Raw genomic sequence first — 13,536 nt, 5'->3', positions numbered from 1 at the left:
ACCACTTTTTGCTGGAACGTCAAGGGAAGCCGCAAAAACGATCGCCGTGCAAACAGTTTGTGTAGCTACATGCCTCGTCGCACTGCCCTTGTGGATTTTTATCTTGCTGCAGCTGAGCACATTTCGTAACTCAAGGTACATAAGGTAGTTGTACGAACTTGCCCAGGCCAGCGTACAATATGCCTATCCTTTCGTGCGCTAGTTGCGTTGGGCAGTTGGCAGTCCAGCACGACCTTCAGTACGGCCCTTCTAAACTCGATTCCAGATTCACATGTCAGCTATCGGATCCCGACCATACTGCAGCAGTGCCACGAAACGATGAATAACAGCCCCTATAGCCCACAATCCAGCCGCTGACGAGTTATGACATATGTTAGCGGATGTTTCTTCTTCTTACTCTATCTGCTCAAACAAACAACATTAAGGTGTTATTACTGAATGAGAAAGCCGCTGGTTGAACTCAAATGCTAATAATTTGGACATGGAAGCTTGACAGATCTAAATTTGTTGCTTCCCGTCTTCATGGCATTTCTACTGAAGTTTTTATCATGTTGTCTAATTCCCACTGCTTCTCTAATCACAGGATCCCAACAGTTCGAAGTGTGGGCCACAATTCTCGTACGTTCAAGCGCAATCTTGTGTTTGTGTACCAGGCTATGCTGAGCCACCTCTGATGTTTCAGAATTCCTGTACTTCACGTGACGCTGATGTTCAACACAGAGGCCCGGAACAGCTTCTACACGCTGCACTACGTTACTGCTATAGCACTCGCAAGGAATATTATCAAACCTTGGCACGCTTAGGCCGAGTTGTCTTTACCGCGTCGCAAATTTCTTTAATTTTCCTGGTTGGACAAAACACCAGCGCGTCTTCCATTCTACGGTGTAACACCGAGTAAGATAGATGCAGTCCTAAATAGGCGAAGAATCAGACCGGTGTTGGTTCATTCAAGAAAATTAAGGAAATGTTGCGACCTGTTATAGTTAATCTCGGCGTGAGAGTGGCAATGATTTATAATATTCCTTGCGTGTGCTGCTGCAGTTGCGTGGGGAAGCACATGCAGTCTATTGCGGATCATTGCATCGAATATCAGCATCACGTGAAGTACAGGATTTTTGAAATATCAGTGGTGGCTGAGCACAGCCTATTAAAGGAACACAAGGTTATGTTTGAACATACAAGAATTCTCGCCCATACTTCGAACTATGGGTACTCCATAATTTGAGAAGTTACGGAAATTTGACTATGTGATAAGAACTACTAGAGGTACACCGGCTATGCACTTAGGAATGCATGGACACGTGCCCTTGATAAAGAAAGAATACAGAGGAAGAAATCTCATAGTGCATCTCCCGATGCGAGTATGTACGTAATCTATACACGTTACGCACTATTTCTATGTCAGAGTGACATATCCGGTTAATCAGATGCGTCCTTTAGGCTTGGAAGTGGGAGCCTCGCCTGTTTCACTCAAGGCCTTTCCTACACCGACCATCCCGGGTACAGTCTAGTTCGCTTTTTGCTGCTATCCTTATCGCACAGACTGGCAGCAGCACTCCCCTACGCTTCGCGTCAGTATCTCTTCGTCTGTGTAGTTGGTAGTGTCGTCTGGGTGTATGCGAGTGTGCTTATCATTTCGTATGTCTCATCGTTATTGTCACCGTCTCCGTATTGCTGCACAACAACCGTCCCCGTCGCCATTACAGCCGTCTCCCTGCTGCCACCGCCGGCGTCGTCGTCGTCGTCGTCCTCGTTGCCACTGCCACCGCCGCATTCTACTCGCCGCCTCTATTTTCGTCGCCGCCGACCCAATACTTATCTGCTTGTCATTACCACTTCACACCGGCCGCCGCTGCGACTTAACCCTTTGCCCATCCCCCACACTGCCAACTTTTCCCCACACTGACCACTTCTACTGCCCATTGCAACTCCAGTTAAAACAACTTGCCGAGCTATCGTGTCAATGCCTGAAACCACAAAATGGCTCTGAATACTATGGGACTTAACTTCTAAGGTCATCAGTCCCCTAGAACTTAGAACTACTTAAACCTAACTAATCTAAGGACATCACACACATCCATGCCCGAGGCAGGATTCGAACCTGCGACCGTAGCGGTCGCGCGGTTCCAGACCGTAGCGCCTAGAAACGCTCGGCCAACTCAGCCGGCTCCTGAAACCACACTGCAATCAAAACGTAACTGAACCAACTCATGCCAACTGGAAGGACCTGCACATACCATATCCCACCTTCTTCAATTGCTCAAACGTCGCTACATTCCATTGTCTGCCCCCCCCCCCCCCTCCAAAAAAAAAAGAAACCTCCAGAGCGCTGAGAGCGCCCTAACCCAGACCCCACTCCCAGCACTTAAACGAAATACCCCAAACAAATCCCGATCCTACTGAATACATGGACACTGCTCCCTCCCCTGCACCTTCTTCCCCGACTGTTCACATCTTCATTCTATCCCACTCTGACCACAAATTCCTAAATGCGAAACACCTCACCATCGAAATCAGGAAATATGTCTTTCGCATTCCCATCACCCAAATCGTAACTAGCAAAGATTCTATCCTAATCAAGTCCGCAAATCCCATCTTCCATTCAGACCTCCTCCTAAAAACCCCATGCATTACCTTTGGCCATCGTGTCTCCCTTAAACACTGCCCCTCCATCTAAGCAACCCAAACCACCTACTTCCGAAACAAATTCCACTTCATTTTCACCCATCTCAACACACTCATTTAAATTTCTCCATCGCCTCACCCACACAACCCACTCCCTAGGCTCCCTAGGCTCTCATCACCACAGCAATACAGCATCCTGAAACACATCATCTGCTGCCTACTCACCAAAAACCCGTTTTAATGCATACCCTGTCCCTCACTTCATCTGATCCTCCCCCCTTATCCTCCACTATACAGATAATCCCATTGCCCTAGCAAGAGGTGGGATTGCGATCGGCCACCACACAAGAAAATTCCTGTTTGGCCACAATCCCTACTTAATGATCCTGCCTAACACCTTATCCATAGCCTCTTCTTCAGAACACTCACAGTTACTCATGTTACTATCAACATATGACTTACTAATCCCTTCCCCTATGACATCTTCAGCGACATCGACTGTTCATTTTCCACCTTTATTATTACCATTGACCTCAACATCCATCTTACACCTCTTGCAGGACTCTGGTGGTGTTATTAGTTTACAGTATTGCTCCAAGGTGACATTGTTCCTATCCTACTGCAAATCCACAGTGAAAGCAAAACCACTCCAATGTCGTCCTAACCTTACCCAACCTTCTCAGATATCTAGCTGATGAAGCTCTCGAACCAGCTGGAAGTGATCCCTTAATTGATCTCCTCACCATCTCTTACACAATACTACACACCATGCACCCAATACCAATCTCTGTCCAAAAGCTTTCCTGGACTACTCCCCTGCCAACTGGAATACCTACTGGGAATCCATAGATACCCAGACTGGAAGCCATCCCCTAACCTTCCAGCAACCTGATGATATCCCTCATGCTAAGACTTTCCTGCAACAGTCCTAATCGGTTGCTATATCTGTCCACAGCCCTATCAAGGCCATATATCCACATCGTCCCACTCTCTTCCAACAAGCCATCCTCCTCCTACGAGAACCTCATCACTTCTACTGTTCTCTCCTAAGAACTCATTACTGGGATACACTCAAAGGCAAATACGGAGACACATCAGGAAGTTATTCAATTCTAAAAAAACTCTGGGACCGGCATAATACATGCAGCAGTCTCAATGCTACCCTCCCCATTAACTGTTTCAACTAGCGGAACACATTCCACCGATTAACTTACAATAACCCCACCAGGAAATATTCTCTCCTCCACAACAACCATCTCCTGCCTGACAACCTGAGAAAAACTGGTCACTTTGTGCACTATCAACGTCATTTCCATTCCCGATGACTGTCATATCAATTACTCCCTGTTCCCTATTATTCATTACGCACAAACACCGCTGTCCCATCCCTGCCTCCCAACTTCCAGTACTTGCACAAACCAGCAGAATTAAATACACCAATCACAGCACAGATCTTAAAACAAATGCTCCATAAAAAACGCAACATTTCCCCAGACACAACTGCATTACCTGTCGATGGCTCAAAGTATGCCCTGTCTCCTTTCTCGTCTCTCTTGCAACCCTTTATATCACTGTCCTCTTTGTAGGGTACTATTCTGAACAGTGTTAAACTTCCGAAATCCCCCTCTTCCTCAGCACGCAAACCCCCTAAAGATACCTCATCCTGCCACACCATCTGCCTCACCTCAGTGCTTACCAAGGTCTTCGAATCCATCCCCTCCCTGTGCATTCATCGACACCTGACAGTTTTCTGTCCCCCTCCTCCTCCTCCTCCTCCTCCTCCTCCTCCTCCTCCTCCGATGATGATGATGATGATGATGATGATGATGATGATCAGCTCTTTCACCCCACCCATTTCCTGTCCCATCAGCTCAACTCCCTCACATCCACTATTTTTGTCTCCCTCAACCTGGAGATCGCTTAAGACTGTGTGTGGCGTTCTGGTCTGCTTTTCAAACTCGAAACTTACGCACTTCCTAATAACTATGTCCATTGTATTGCGTCCTTCCTATCTGTTAATTTTTTGCCGGCCGAAGTGGCCGTGCGGTTAAAGGCGCTGCAGTCTGGAACCGCGAGACCGCTACGGTCGCAGGTTCGAATCCTGCCTCGGGCATGGATGTTTGTGATGTCCTTAGGTTAGTTAGGTTTAACTAGTTCTAAGTTCTAGGGGACTAATGACCGCAGCAGTTGAGTCCCATAGTGCTCAGAGCCATTTGAACCATTTTTGTTAATTTTTTGTCACAATTAACAATACTAATTCCCATATCTTCCATCCCACTTCAGGTGTGCCGAGATCTCTGTCCTTTCTCCTCTGCTTTATCTCCTCTACACCGCTGCCCAAATCACCTCCACCAGACCACCTCTCGCAGTATGCTCATTACACCGCTTTCCTCACCCTCTACCCTGTACTCCAGAAATCCCAATGAACCTTCCAAATCCACCTCAATCAGTGTACCTCCTGGTGTAACTAATGGCTCATCAACATCAACCCTTACAAAACCCAGGCACAAATTATAGGAAGCACCACCTAAACATTCCAAAAATGGTTTAAATGGCTCTGAGCACTATGGGACTTAACATCTGAGGTCATCAGTCCCCTAGAACGTAGAATTACTTAAACTAAGGACATCACACACATCCATGCCCGAGGCAGGACTCGAACCTGCGACCGTAGTCGTCACGTGGTGCCAGACTGAAGCGCCTAGAACTGCTCGGCCACAACGGCCGGCCCAAAACCTTCCACCTCCATGACTTTTACTTTACCATTTATGGCTGTCCTGCCCAGTTAACTAATACAATGAAGTATCTTTGACTAGCCACTGACTGGCAAGTAACATGGAAACCTCACCTACTAACCATGCAACCGAGCGAGGTGGTGCAGTGGTTAGCACACTGGACTCGCATTCGGGAGGACGACGGTTCAATCCCGTCTCCGGCCATCCTGATTTAGGTTTTCCGTGATTTCTCTAAACCGTTTCAGGCAAATGCCGGGATGGTTCCTTTGAAATGGCACGGCCGATTTCCTTCCCAATCCATCCCTAACCCGAGCTTGTGCTCCGTCTCTAATGACCTCGTTGTCGACGGGACGTTAGACACTAACCACCACCACCACCTACTAACCATGCAACAGAAAGCTCCCAGTAGATTAAATTAACTAAAACGTCTGAAAATACTACTGGCCGAACTTGGGGATTGTACCCATCCCACTGTCCTCCATACCCACAAAACTCTGATCCGACCCATCCTTTGCTATGCAGATGCTGCATGAAAATCTCTCTCTCTCTCTCTCTCTCTCTCTCTCTCTCTCTCTCCCCCCCCCCCCCCCCCAAGTTCTGTGAGTCCCTCCAGATTCTGGAACGCCATGCACTAAGTATTGCTTCCTGCATCCATTTACATTCCCCCACAAGCATTCTTCACCAGCTTATCAATTTCCCGCCTTTTCTCACCTATATTAAACACCTTTGAACAACATTAACCATCCCAAAGCTCAACTCCAATAATTTTACCGTTTCCCCGTCCTTTCCAGTGCTCGTGTACTGCCATATCTCTACCGACACATTCCACAAACTCCACACCTACACGTACTCCACGTACTCTCCCAAATATGTATCCACCAACTACCCCTCCCAGACAAAGAGATCCATCTCGATGTGTATCGCCCACCAACTTTAACTCCACATCAGGGCTTCTTGTCCCTCTCCATTCATCCCTACCCCTTTCCTCAAAAATACCACTACCTTACCCACACAATACACTCTTTCTCACCCTCTGTCTTTTCCACCTCTCTCTATCGACTACCCACCAGCACCTACGTTCATCCTTATATTTTCCTACCTAAAAGACCCCTACTTTTCTACCCAGCCCCCTCAGCCTCTATGGAATGCATTCTCCACTCCAGATATCCTCATCTCCCAGTGTAGGTCCTTCAATTTTGAAGTGAAAGTGCAGTGCATTTTTGAATCCAATGGTATCGTGACTACAGTCTGCGAAATTTGAATAAAATTAGTGGTAAAGAAATAATAAATTACAACATATGGCATGATTCGCCCGTCTCTACCGTATCTCAAATGGTTCAAATGGCCCTGAGCACTATGGGACTTAACTTCTGAGGTCATCAGTCCCCTAGAACTTAGAACTACTTAAACCTAACTAACCTAAGGACATCACACACACATCCATGCCCGAGGCAGGATTCGAACCTGCGACCGTAGCAGTCGCGCGGTTCCAGAATGAAGCGCCTAGAACCGCTCGGCACGTATCTCAGTATTTGGCATCATATCTCCTGAACTGTGTATCGTACAACGATTTATTTTTGTGGGTATTAGGTTGGTGCATAAGTTCTTACGGTTTTAGTTTTGCGTGATGGTATTCCAGTTACCATGGGTTTATTTATCGATTGTCATTTTATATTTGTGGATCACTGTTGCTATTTGATGTTACATATTGTCATTTTGTCATTTGGAGATAGTGAGTGGAGCTGTGGACAGTAGAAAATGGATTGCCAAGTAGAGAAATCTATACATTTGCGACATATTCTTCTGTTTGAGTTCAGTAGAGGGGCGACAACAGCGATGGAAATCAAAAACATTTGCACCGTGTATGTAGATAATGTCACTGGACAGATCACTGCAAGAAAATGAGATTTTCTCGTTTTAAGGAAGTTCGTTTTGATATTAGTGACTCTCCACTTTCAGGAAGACCTTCAGGATTTCATGATGATCGTTTGAACTCATTAATCCACTATGATCCACGTCTGTGTACTCGATAACAGCCAAATGCTTCCACCATCGTGCGACGTTTGCATTCAGTGGAGAAGGTTCCAAAATCGGGTGTATGGGTACTGCATGCCATAAGCTAAAATGACAAAAATCAGTTGGTGACTGCATGTACATCTCTGCTTCCTAGTCATCAACTGGCTCGTGAACAACACCGACCATTCCTATCCCGTATTCTTACTGGTGACGAGAAATGGTGTCTTTAGGCTGACATGAGGAAAAGAAAGGAGCGATTAAACCCAAACAAAGCAGCAGTTCTGCTTACGGAGACACGTGTGCATCCACAAAAGTTACGTTACGCATCTGGTGGAACAGTGACAGTGTGGTGTACCACAAATCGCTTTGACTGAGCCCAAACAAAGCAGCAACTCCCCGTACATAGACCTACTCGTGTCCACAAAAGGTAATATTATACACTCCCGGAACTTGAAATAAGAACACCGTGAATTCATTGTCCCAGGAAGGGGAAACTTTATTGACACATTCCTGGGGTCAGATACATCACATGATCACACCGACAGAACCACAGGCACATAGACACAGGCAACAGAGCATGCACAATGTCGGCACTAGTACAGTGTATATCCACCTTTCGCAGCAATGCAGGCTGCTATTCTCCCATGGAGACGATCGTAGAGATGCTGGATGTAGTCCTGTGGAACGGCTTGCCATGCCATTTCCACCTGGCGCCTCAGTTGGACCAGCGTTCGTGCTGGACGTGCAGACCGCGTGAGACGACGCTTCATCCAGTCCCAAACATGCTCAATGGGGGACAGATCCGGAGATCTTGCTGGCCAGGTTAGGTGACTTACACCTTCTAGAGCACGTTGGGTGGCACGGGATACATGCGGACGTGCATTGTCCTGTTGGAACAGCAAGTTCCCTTGCCGGTCTAGGAATGGTAGAACGATGGGTTCGATGACGGTTTGGATGTACCGTGCACTATTCAGTGTCCCCTCGACGATCACCAGTGGTGTACGGCCAGTGTAGGAGATCGCTCTCCACACTAAGATGCCGGGTGTTGGCCCTGTATGCCTCGGTCGTATGCAGTCCTGATTGTGGCGCTCACCTGCACGGCGCCAAACACGCATACGACAATCATTGGCACCAAGGCAGAAGCGACTCTCATCGCTGAAGACGACACGTCTCCATTCGTCCCTCCATTCACGCCTGTCGCGACACCACTGGAGGCGGGCTGCACGATGTTGGGGCGTGAGCGGAAGACGGCCTAACGGTGTGCGGCACCGTAGCCCAGCTTCATGGAGACGGTTGCGAATGGTCCTCGCCGATACCCCAGGAGCAACAGTGTCCCTAATTTGCTGGGAAGTGGCGGTGCGGTCCCCTACGGCACTGCGTAGGATCCTACGGTCTTGGCGTGCATCCGTGCGTCGCTGCGGTCCGGTCCCAGTTCGACGGGCACGTGCACCTTCCGCCGACCACTGGCGACAACATCGATGTACTGTGGAGACCTCACGCCCCACGTGTTGAGCAATTCGGCGGTACGTCCACCCGGCCTCCCGCATGCCCACTATACGCCCTCGCTCAAAGTCCGTCAACTGCACATACGGTTCACGTCCACGCTGTCGCGGCATGCTACCAGTGTTAAAGACTGCGATGGAGCTCCGTATGCCACGGCAAACTGACTGACACTGACGGCGGCGGTGCACAAATGCTGCGCAGCTAGCGCCATTCGACGGCCAACACCGCGGTTCCTGGTGTGTCCGCTGTGCCGTGCGTGTGATCATTGCTTGTACAGCCCTCTCGCAGTGTCCGGAGCAAGTATGGTGGGTCTGACACACCGGTGTCAATGTGTTCTTTTTTCCATTTCCAGGAGTGTACAACTGGTACAACAGCGACTGTGTGGTGTACTGCGAATTACTTCCCCGAGGTGTAATCATCACTGCTGACATTTATTGTGAACAACTGAGACGCTGTGCAGACGCAAGGCAAGAACAACGACCAGGAAGAGTGCGTGAAGTGATGCTACTCCATGATAACGCCCTCCAGTTTTCTGTTAGACTGACAAAAACAGCTACACAGGAATTGGGTTGGGAAGTAAGTCTGCACACATCTTATTTACGTGATGTTCTGCCATTATATTTTCACCCTTTCTGATCTGTCGATCAACCTGCAAGAAACTTGCTTTCCGGATGAAAATGCGCTCCGAACATGGCTCGACGAGTTCTTCGCCTCAAATCCACGATGTTTATACAACCACTGACTGGTCTCGGGCTAACTTTGGTCAGATACACTACTGGCCATTAAAATTGCTACACTACGAAGATGACGTACTGTTGTTGTTGTTGTTGTTGTTGTTGTTGTGGTCTACAGTCCTGATACTGGTTTGATGCAGCTCTCCATGCTAATCTATCCTGTGCAAGCTTCTTCATCTCCCAGTACCTACTGCAGCCTACATCCTTCTGAATCTGCTTAGTGTATTCATCTCTTGGTCTCCCTCTGCGATTTTTACCCTCCACGCTGCCCTCCAATACTAAACTGGTGATCCCCTGATGCCTCAGAACATGTCCTACCAACCGATCCCTTCTTCTAGTCAAGTTGTGCCACAAACTTCTCTTCTCCCCAACCCTATTCAATACTTCCTCATTAGTTATGTGATCTACCCATCTGATCTTCAGCATTCTTCTGTAGCACCACATTTCGAAAGCTTCTATTCTCAGCTTGTCCAAACTATTTATCGTCCACGTTTCACTTCCATACATGGCTACACTCCAAACAAATACTTTCAGAAACGACTTCCTGACACTTAAAACTGTACTCGATGTTAACAAATTTCTCTTCTTCAGAAATGCTTTCCTTGCCATTGCCAGTCTCTACTACCACCATCATCAGTTATTTTGCTCCCCAAATAGCAAAACTCCTTTACTACTTTAAGTGTCTCATTTCCTAATCTAATTCCCTCAGCATCACCCGACTTAATTCGACTGCATTCCATTATCCTCGTTTTGCTTTTGTTGATGTTCATCTTATATCCTCCTTTCAAGACACTATCCATTCAACTGTTCTTCTAAGTCCATTGCTGTCTCTGACAGAATTACAATGTCATCGGTGAACCTCAAAGTTTTTATTTCTTCTCCATGGATTTTAATACCTACTCCGAATTTTTCTTTTGTTTCCTTCACTGCTTGGTCAATATACAAATTGAATAACATCGGGGAGATGTTCCCAACCACTGCTTCCCTTTAATGTCCCTCGACTCTTATAACTGCCATCTGGTTTCTGTACAAATTGAAAATAGCTTTTCGCTCCCTGTATTTTACCCCTGCCACCTTCAGAATTTGAAAGAGAGTATTCCAGTCAACATTGTCAAAAGCTTTCTCTAAGTCTACAAATGCTAGGAACGTAGGTTTGCCTTTCCTTAATCTGGCTTCTAAGATAAGTCGTAGGGTCAGTATTGCCTCACGTGTTCCGATATTTTTACGGAATCCAAACTGATCTTCCCCGAGGTCGGCTTCTACCAGTTTCTCCATTCGTCTGTGAAGAATTCGTGTTAGTATTTTGCAGCCATGACTTATTAAACCGATAGTTCGGTAATTTTCACATCTGTAAACACCTGCTTTCTTTGGGATTGGAATTATTATATTCTTCTTGAAGTCTGAGGGTATTTCGCCTGTCTCATACATCTTGCTCACCAGATGGTAGAGTTTTGTCAGGACTGGCTCTCCCAAGGCTGTCATTAGTTGTAATGGAATGTTGTCTACTCCCGGAGCTTTGTTGCGACTCAGGTCTTTCAGTGCTCTGTCAAACTCTTCACGCAGTATCATATCTTCCATTTCATCTTCATCTACATCCTCTTCCATTTCCATAATATTGTCCTCAAGTACATCGCCCTTGTATAGACCCTCTATATACTCCTTCCACCTTTCTGCTTTCCCTTCTTTGCTTAGAACTGGGTTTCCTTCTGAGCTCTTGATATTCGTAGAAGTGGTTCTCTTTGCTCCAAAGGTCTCTCTAATTTTCCTGTAGGCAGTATCTATCTTACCCCTAGTGAGATAAGCCTCTACATCATTACATTTGTCCTGTAGCCATCCCTGCTTAGCCATTTTGCACTTCCTGTCGATCTCATTTTTGAGACGTTTGTATTCCTTTTTGCCTGCTTCATTTACTGCAATTTTATATTTTCTCGTTTCATCAATTAAATTCAATATTTCTTCTGTTACCCAAGGATTTGTACTAGCCATCGTCTTTTTACCCACTTGATCCTCTGCTGCCTTCACCACTTCATCCCTCAAAGCTACCCATTCTTCTTCTACTGTATTTCTTTCCCCCATTCTTGCCAATTGTTCCCTTATGCTCTCCCTGGAACTCTCTACAACCTCTGGTTTAGTCAGTTTATCCAGATCCCATCTCCTTAAATTCCCACCGTTTTGCAATTTCTTCAGTTTTAATATACAGTTCATAACCAATAGATTGTGGTCAGAGTCCACGTCTGCCCCTGGAAATGTCTTACAATTTAAAACCTGGTTCCTAAATCTCTGTCTTACCATTATATAATCTATCTGAAACCTGTCAGTATCTCCAGGCTTCTTCCATGTATACAATCTTCTTTTATGATTCTTGAACCAAGTGTTAGCTATGATTAGGTTGTGCTCTGTGCAAAATCCCACCAGGCGGCTTCCTCTTTCGTTTCTTACCCCCAATCCGTATTCACTTACTATGTTTCCTTCTCTCCCTTTTCCTACTGACGAATTCCAGTCACCCATGACTATTAAATTTTCATCTCCCTACACTATCTGAATAATTTCTTTTATTTCATCATACATTTCTTCAATTTCTTCGTCATCTGCAGAGCTAGTAGGCATATAAACTTGTACTATTGTGGTAGGCGTGGGCTTCGTATCTATCTTGGCCACAACAATGCGTTCAATATGCTGTTTGTAGTAGCTTACCCGCATTCCTATTTTCCTATTCATTATTAAACCTACTCCTGCATTACCCCTATTTGATTTTGTGTTTATAACCCTGTAGTCACCTGACCACAAGTCTTGCTCCTCCTGCCACCGAACTTCACTAATTCCCACTATAACTTTAACCTATCCATTTCCCTTTTTAAATTTTCTAACCTACCTGCCCGATTAAGGGATCTGACATTCCACGCTCCGATCCGTAGAACGCCAGTTTTCTTTCTCCTGATAACGACATCCTCTTGAGTAGTCCCCGCCCGGAGATCCGAATGGGGGACTATTTTACCTCCGGAATGTTTTACCCAAGAGGACGCCATCATCATTTAACCATACTGTAAAGCTGCATGCCCTCGGGAAAAATTACGGCCGTAGTTTCCCCTTGCTTTCAGCCGTTCGCAGTACCAGCACAGCAAGGCTGTTTTGGTTAGTGTTACAAGGCCAGATCTGTCAATCATCCAGACTGTTGCCCCTGCAACTACTGAAAAGTCTGCTGCCCCTCTTCAGGAACCACACGTTTGTCTGGCCTCTCAACAGATACCCCTCCGTTGTCGTTGCACCTACGGTACGGCGATCTGTATCGCTGAGGCACGCAAGCCTCCCCACCAACGGCAAGGTCCATGGTTCATGGGGGGGATGACGTACTACAGACGCGAAATTTAACCGACACGAAGAAGATGCTGTGATATGCAAATGATTAGCTTTCCAGAGCATTCACACAAGGTTGGCCCCGGTGGCGACACCTACAACGTGCTGACATGAGGAAAGTTTCCAACCGATTTCTCATACACAAACAGCAGTTGACCGGCGTTGCCTGGTGAAACGTTGTTGTGATGCCTCCTGTAAGGACGAGAAATGCGTACCATCACGTGGCCTATCGCGATTGCGATTTATCGTATCGCGACTTTGCTGCTCGCGATATCCAACGACTGTTAGCAGAATATCGAATCGTTGGGTTCAGAAGGGTAATACGGAACGCCGTGCTGGATCCCAACGGCCTCGTATCACTAGCATTCGACATGACAGGCATCTTATCCACATAGCTGTAACGGATCGTGCAGCCACGTCTCGATCCCTGAGTCAACAGATGGGGACGTTTGCAAGACAACAACCATCTGCACGAACAGTTCGACGAGGTTTGTAGCATCATGGACTATCAGCTCGGAGACCATGGCTGCGGTTACCCTTGACGCTGCATCACAGACAGGAGCGCCTGC

At 46.8% G+C, this 13,536-nt stretch overlaps 2 protein-coding genes and 1 non-coding gene across 4 annotated transcripts in view; 2 read left to right on the top strand and 1 right to left on the bottom strand.

The window, feature by feature from the left end:
* The window catches only part of LOC126471128 (excitatory amino acid transporter 1), a 768,331-nt gene that overhangs the window by 132,554 nt on the left and 622,241 nt on the right, over positions 1-13,536 (bottom strand). The window lies entirely within an intron of this gene.
* Positions 1-13,536, top strand: part of LOC126471129 (uncharacterized) — a 533,883-nt gene that overhangs the window by 56,732 nt on the left and 463,615 nt on the right. The gene's annotated exons all lie outside the window — the stretch shown is intronic.
* On the top strand, positions 5,492-5,564 carry Trnaa-cgc (transfer RNA alanine (anticodon CGC)). Its single transcript has one exon. It is a non-coding gene; the product is annotated as a tRNA-Ala (tRNA).

This window comes from Schistocerca serialis, chromosome 3, assembly GCF_023864345.2.
Source record: "Schistocerca serialis cubense isolate TAMUIC-IGC-003099 chromosome 3, iqSchSeri2.2, whole genome shotgun sequence".
In the NCBI taxonomy this organism is placed as follows: domain Eukaryota; kingdom Metazoa; phylum Arthropoda; class Insecta; order Orthoptera; family Acrididae; genus Schistocerca; species Schistocerca serialis.
Note: the sequence above shows the minus strand (reverse complement) of the source record. Positions and strands in the feature narration are given on the sequence as shown.